Source organism: Dipodomys ordii, unplaced genomic scaffold (assembly GCF_000151885.1).
Source record: "Dipodomys ordii isolate 6190 unplaced genomic scaffold, Dord_2.0 Scaffold170, whole genome shotgun sequence".
Classification (NCBI taxonomy): domain Eukaryota; kingdom Metazoa; phylum Chordata; class Mammalia; order Rodentia; family Heteromyidae; genus Dipodomys; species Dipodomys ordii.
The window spans coordinates 2,175,226-2,182,830 of record NW_012267386.1 but is presented as its reverse complement, the minus strand read 5'-3'; the positions used below and the strand labels follow the sequence as shown (position 1 = coordinate 2,182,830).

General features: G+C 40.3%; 1 pseudogene; it reads left to right on the top strand.

Moving 5' to 3' along the window:
• The first annotated feature begins 3,034 nt into the window (after nucleotides 1-3,034).
• Nucleotides 3,035-6,755, top strand: LOC105998683 (annotated as a pseudogene).
• The last annotated feature ends 850 nt before the right edge of the window (nucleotides 6,756-7,605 follow it).

Genomic DNA, 7,605 nt, shown 5'->3' with positions numbered 1-7,605 from the left:
AGAAGGAGACCCTATCATTGAAAAAGATTTCCAATGAACCGGTGTTCGTACCCCATGTCTGTAAACAAAGTTGCTCAGGAAGCTTAGATCTGAGTGTTGTGGCTCATAACCAGACCAGGCACAAAAGACCACAATACTCTTAGTTCCAATTAACCATCAAACATCTGGAAGGTGAACTGCGGCACAAGTGGTAGAACAGAACCCTTCAGTAAAAAAGCTAAGGTATACCACCTGGGCACTGAGTTCAAGCCCACACCTACACAATCCAGGGTGAATTAGGATATAGTTCTTATTCAAAATGAGAATAGAATCTAAAGTGTAGACCAGTCTTGAGTGAAATTATATGTAAAGTAGTTTTTTTTATCTATCTCAATTAGAATAATCAAGTCTGAACATGTACTAAAGACATCTTCAGTCATGAAACATCTAAAATATTTACACTGTGAAATGGAAAATCAGGTGGATGAGGATTTCTAGGAAGATGGAAGAGGGCACTGTGATGTTAGAATAGCGATGTTCAGAACTCCTAGTAGGAAAATGGGAGACGTTTGATTAGTGCTAAGCACAGAGTACATTAAGTTCATGCCAAAGATGATCACTATTCATTCTCAACAAGGACAAAACAGTACAAATTGTTCAAAAACAGAAATATAATCATACCACTCTGTGACTTACCTAAGTATCTACATCATCTTTAAGTAAGGTATACTCTGTTTGTGTTTTCTAACTGGGCAGCTAAGAGAGGAAGAGGGACATACCTTCAATCCTTACTTAGAAGTCAAGAAGACATTTCTTAAACTGAAAGATTCATTAATAGTAGCCCATGTAAAACACTTAGAAATAAGATGAATACTCAAAGATTAAGTGTACTATGAAGTAACCACCTGAGAAACTACAGATAGACCCGGCAGGAACAGAGTTTCATTCTTCTTTATCTATTGGGGCTCCTAGAACAAAACACTTTTCTCAAAGATGTCATGTCCTCAGTATATTCTGCATGGGGAGGGGCAAGACAGTTCCTGGGGGCTCTTTTTCCAGGGTACAAATCCCATCATCTACCATCTCCCAAAAGCCCCCACCTCATGGATCCATCCCATTGGTGCTCATTTCTGCACTATTTTGGGAGATAGAGCACTTAGACCACAGGGTTTTCAAAAGAAGCCAACTCGGCAGGCAACATTCAGGTTTGTTCTTTGCATAAAGCAAAAGCAAAAAGTACCCACAGCTACAAATCTGGGTGTTTTTCTTCTTTTCCTGAAATCCTCTCCAATATTCTTGGAAGTAGAAGAGCTAATGATTACTTGGTTTGTGACCTTCAAGCAGAGTCAGCAAATTAACATCTCGACTACTACAGGTATTTTTGATATTCTTTCCCATTACCAGAACAATAACACAAAAAATAAAAGATTTGGAATATAGATTTGTATAACTACTACCTACTGAACTAACAATCTGTGAGAAAAGCAAAATCAACACCCCTAACAGCTCCACACATAGAAATAGCTATGAATTCTCCATTACTTGTGACTAACCACATTCTAATTGAAAAAAATGTCAAGGGTACAAAACAATTAGGAGATTTCATGTTTCACACACTCTATCAACTTTTTCCTTAGTAGTTCCCAAATCTTCTAGAAGCTACTTAGGCATGAGTAGTAAAGAGGGAACAGAATCCGTTTGTGTACAGAAAACTCAGTGTCGCTGCCCTGACTGCATTCCTCTCCCTGGAGGCAGGCTGCTCTCAGAGGACAAGTCCCACAGGCCATCTCTGCACGTGTCCTAAGATCCACTTTCAGGTCTGGCTCCTCTCTCCCTGGCTCTTTGCTGCCCATCTAACCTCTCATCACTCCTGAGACTCCAGGTTGTGGCCCACTTGGCAGGCTGATGGCTTTATTAAGTGGAATGAAAGATTTCCATCACCTTGAGTGAAATGGGCTCAAAGAGCATGCTACTGTGAGAAGAGCTCATGGACAAGTTTTCTTGGAGGGCTGGGGGAGTTCAACACAACTTGCAAAGGATGAAGCTGTAAGTATGACGATACTACTAAAACTTTTTTCTAAAATTCTATGCAGCCAACTATGAAAGTTCTAATGCTCTCAGAAGCTCCATGAGGTTAATGTTTTCTTGCATAAAAATCATTTTTCTAATAAAACCTTGGCTACTTTATATTAACAAAAACCCTAAGAAAGGATTTTGATCAATTCAGGCCTATTGGAGTAAACAGGATCAGGTAATGGATTTCTTAAGATTGATTGCTTGTCACTTCAAGTAACAAAACAAAGAACTGAAGTGACTTATCTGTAGGGGAGAAAATCAAATTAAGAGTCCCTGTGATATACAAACATGCTACGTAATATACACTAGGCTTCAGAATAAGAAGGAAACTGAGGCCTATAATTTAAACTACTCAGGAGGCTGAGATCTGAGGATCATGTTTGGAAGCAAGATGAGGTAGGAATGTCCATGAGGATCTATATCCACTTAACCACTAAAAGACAGAATTAGAGCTGTGGCTCAAGTGGTAGAGTACTAGTCTTGAGCAAAGAAAGTTTAGGGGCAGCACTCAAGCCCTGACTTCAATCCACAGGATGTGCATAAACCAACAAACAAAGGTATTCAGACCTCATCACAAGGGCTCAACAGCAAGTGCATGTGATCATATAAAATGATGCTTATTGAAAAGAATTCCAAGGAATGGTACAAGAAGGTTTTTATTTTACTGTTTGCACTTTTTATTCTTTTTTTCCCCCTTTTGTCGCTGTTTTTAATTTCTGTATCTTTATGTAATTTTATCTGATGTGAGGAGGGGAAGGGAAAGCACAGAAACAGTATGACAGTGAGTAAACTAATTCAGCAGTGTTACTCACTAGACACTATGTTTGAACTGTATGACTTCTGGGGAGAGGGAAGTAAGGGAAAATATGGGAGAACATAAAGGAGGGGTGACACTATTCCAAAAGAAATGTACTTCATACCTAATTTATGTAACTATAACCACTCTGTGTATCACCTCTGCAATAAAAACTTTAAAAACATGATATTTCTACTTCAATACAAAGAAAAGTGGGTAAGTTTTTTTTTTTTTGTCAATAATTGGGCTTGAACTCTGGGCCTGGGTCTTGCCCTTGTTTGTGCTCTTCAGTTCAAGGCAAGTGCTCTACAGCTTGAGCCACAGTGCTACTTCCAGTTTTCTGGTGGTTTAGTGTAGAGAAGAGTCCCGTGGACTTTTCTGCCTGGGCTGGCTTTGAACAGAGATCCTCAGATCTCAGCCTCCTGAGTAGCTCTGATTAGAGGCATGAGCCACCAACACAAGGCTGTGTGTACATATTTGATATCTCCTTGATATCTGAGTAATAATTATATATAATATATTCCCTAGCCTGGGGCTGCTGGCTCAAACCTGTAATCCAGGCTACTCAGGAGGCTGAGATATCTGAAGTTCATGATTCACAAAGCCAGACCAAGAAGAAAAGTCTATGGACTCTTATCTTCAATAAACAACTCAGAAAAGGCTGGAAGTGATGCTGTGGCTCAAGTGGTAGCAAGACTTGAGCAAAAGAACTCAGGGACAATGCCCAGACCTTGAATTCAAGCCCCACAACCCACCCCAAAAAGTAGGAAATAGATGAAATAAATATTCCACAGTTAGCCGAAGCAGATAAACTCCAAGGTAGCGTGGAGAAACTTAAGGTAGAACAAAACAGAGACCACAGTCTTCTCAGGGAATGAATAGTGTGTGGTGCTTTCCCAACAATGTGGTTCTTACTTGTTATGAAAAGCTTGCAAGTTAGAGACCATCATCAGAATGCATGAAAAATGGATAGGTTTCAATTCAGAGTACTTTTTGGCAGGTAACATTATGTGTGAGCCAGGATTTCTTGCTTGTGAGCAGGTGATCTAGCCACTTCACCCTTACTTTAAGCCACAGGCACTTTGAACTGAGCAGGAGCTAGCAAAGGAAGATTGTTCAGGTCTCTACATGGCCTGAGACACCACTAAATCATCAGTCTCCTGTCACATGTTGTGTGGCCTTCAGTCCTGTCTCATGGACCCACCCTCTCTGCACTGTCCTGAATGAGAGCAAAGCAGACTACAACAGTAAGAGTTCAGGTAGACAAAAGACTCAAAGTTAAAACAAAGTACAAAACAAAGAGACAGGATACATGATAATGCTTCAGCCAGTCACCTATAATTCAGGTGTTTATGCGACAGAGACCTAGAAAATTGAAGTTCAAAGTCAGGCCAGGCAAAAAGTCTGAGAGACAGTTTTTCCAATTAACCACCAAAAAAGCTGAACTGGCTCAAGTGGTAGAGCCAGCCATTAGCAAAAATAAAACAAAAAAACAAAAACTCAAAAAACCAACAACAGCACAAACCTCTGAATTCCAACCTGAGTACCAGCCCTCTTCCTTCCCCCTCCCTCAATACTGTCACTTTCTCAGAGCTAGTATTGTTTACTGTTTTGCCAAATATTAGTAAGTAAAAATGTATTTTGTTTCCTCTGTGAGCAGAAAAACATTACCTTTTTCATTCTCTGAACACAGAAATGGTTTTCCTTCTTCCCATACAAATATTTCAGATTGTGGTCTATCAGAGGAAAATGTAACTCAGAAAGCAAACAAGTAAAATTTCTGTCTTTTAAACTGTAATCATCTTTGTGATTTCTGACACAAAATGGTACATCTGGCATGATACCTGTCTGTCGTGCAGGTGGCAGTGAAGGGAGCAGGGACAATGGGGAAGATCACTTGCTTGGAAAAGCTGCCTTTGGTCTCCTCCTGCTTCATGAGAACTGAATTCTGTCACCTCTAGCGCACTCAGGCGGTAAAATCATGTAACTCCAAGTTCTTTTCTGATTCTGTCTCAATCACCAATTTCACCTGGTGTTTTTACACAGATCTGAATATTCTCACATACTTTGCTTTCTCTGATTCAATTTCTGCATAAACTTCCCCAAATGCTAACAGAACTGAGGTAGTTCAATTTTTTTTTGTCGGTCCTGGGTCTTGAAGTCTGAGAGTGGCACTGTCCCTCAGCTCTTCAGCTCAAGGTGAGTGCTCTACCTCTTGAGCCACGGTGCCACTTCAGTTTTCTGAAAGGTTTATTGGAGATAAGTCTCTTGGACTTTCCTGCCTGAGCTGGTTTTGAACTGTGATCCTCAGATCTCAGCCTCCTGAGTAGCTAGGATTACAGGCATGAGCCACCAGCACCCAGACTAGTTCAACTTTTAAAATATGTGAAAATTCAGCTAGTAAAGTACTAATTGGTAGTACATTTAGTGTAATGGATTTACACTAATTTGTCTTCCTCTCACATTTTGACTTTCAACCAACCATATTACAACTCTCTAGACCAATTCTTACCTTGAAATTATGATGTGTGACAGAAGAGATATTTATTTTTTAGTTTTAGTTTTTATTTTTTTGGCTAGTTGTGGGGCTTGAACTCTGGTCCTGGGGGATGTCCCTGAGCTCCTTTTGCTCAAGGCTAGCACTTTATCACTTGAGCCACAGTGCCACATCCACCTTTTCTGTGATTAATTGGACATAAGCATCTCACAGTTTCCTGCCTGGGATGGCATCAAACCTTGATCCTCAGAAATCAGCTTCCTGAGTAGCTAGAATTACAGGTGTGAGCCACTGGCTAGACTGTATATCTTTATTTGCTTTTTGTGTGATAAACTTATAAGAAGGTTGCTTTGAAGTATACAAGTATTATATATAAGGATATAGATGCTATAGAATGTATACATTTTTTGGGGGAGGTCCAGTTGTGGAGCCTGGGCACTGTTCCTCAGCTCTTTAGCTCAAGGCTAGCACTCTACCACTTGAGCTATAGCGCCACTTCCAGCTTTTTTCTTATGTGGTGCTGAGGAATCGAACCCAGGGCCTCGAGCATGCAAGGCAAGTGCTCTACCACTGAGCCACCTTCCCAGCCCCAGAATGTATACATTTTGAGAGTAATTTATCTATCCATGTTGATTTTGTTGGGATTCATAAAAGAAGACTGCCTAGCAGGATGATTGATGCATGCATATAATCCCACTGACTCAGGAAATTGAGACAGAGAAATTGTGGTTTGAGGCCAGTCCAGGAAAAGTTAGGTTCTATCTCAAAAAGATAATGTTAGGAGGTATGGTTCCAGTGAGAGATGCCGGGCCCGAGGACACCAAGATAGCAGTATAGCCACCTGGTCATCCAACTCCTTCCCTAAGAGATGCAAAACTTAGAAGACAAGTAGTCGTGGATATCACAGAAAAAACTGAATCACTTAGAAAAGAAAAGGCCTTAAATAGAAATGGAACAATCCTGCTTGGAACAACAGCTAGCAACTCTGGAATATCAGCAAACTTGGTCTTCAGAAGCTGCTTGAAAGTCAATTATGATACTCTGAAGACATATTCATCATTGACTACGCTTCCATTTTTATCTTCAGTAGTTACTTACAAGTTCCTTGTAACTGATGCTTTGTGTTCAGGATGCAAGGAAAATTGCATCCTGAGAAGTTTGCAGGTTAGTATAGTATGTGGTATACTACATCCCAGTGCTTTGGCTTTTTCTAGAATGGATGTCTGGCAATCAAGTGCCATACTGTTCCATGTCACCAAAAGGAAGAGCTTTACTTCACTGGGTGCTTCTTTGTCAAACAGAAATTAAACTAATGGTAATTCCTCTGATCTTTCAGACATGTTTTGTACTAGTTATGGTCTACAACATTATGCAATATATGAAAGCACACTTAAAAACTGTATATAAAGATTAACCAAACAATGGATGGAAGCTAACTCAGTAGACTGATTTTTTTTTCATGATGAAGATGTAGCCATTGCTGAAAGAATGAAAAGTACTAGACAGTGCAAAATCACTAGTCCAAACCCTCACACTGCATATAAAAAAGAATTCATAGAAGAGAAATAAATATTCTCTTGTCCGACGTTATATCTAAGAGGAAATGACTCACGCAGAGGCTGGAAGGGCATCAGCATAGCCATGTGTGCTATAGGCAGCCCACTGTGGTCTATGTTCTTTGTCCATCTCTCCTAGAAAACAAGTGACCACAAAGCATATTACTATTCCTTAATATTAAGAATGTTCCTGGGTTGGCTGTGGAGTCCAGTGTTAGAGCACTAGCACAGGCTGTGCAAGGCACCAGCTACAATTTCCTTCCAAGCACTGCATACACTGATAAAAGTTCTTGCTGGTCTGGGTGCCATACACTAACTGATGTAACACTAGCTACTCACCAGAATGAAATCGTTTGAAGCAAGTATCAGCAGGAAAGTTCCTAAGACTCTTATCACCAATTAACTACCACCAATCTAGCAGTGGAGTTATGGCTCAAGTGTTAGAGTGTTTGCCTTGAACACAAAACCTAAGGGATGTGCCCAGGCCCTGAGTTCTTCCTCCTGACCGGCATACACATAAAAGGCTCTTCCTGTTTATATCTAATTAATTAATATATACTCATAAAAACCCATCAGAAACCACCTCAAAGCATATTTGTGTATTCTTACTTTTGATGGCCAGGACAAGAGAAGGTTCGATATAAATTCTACAGAGGAGCCTAGGGGGCCTCATTCTGCCTCAGTTCCCCTGTAAGGAGCAG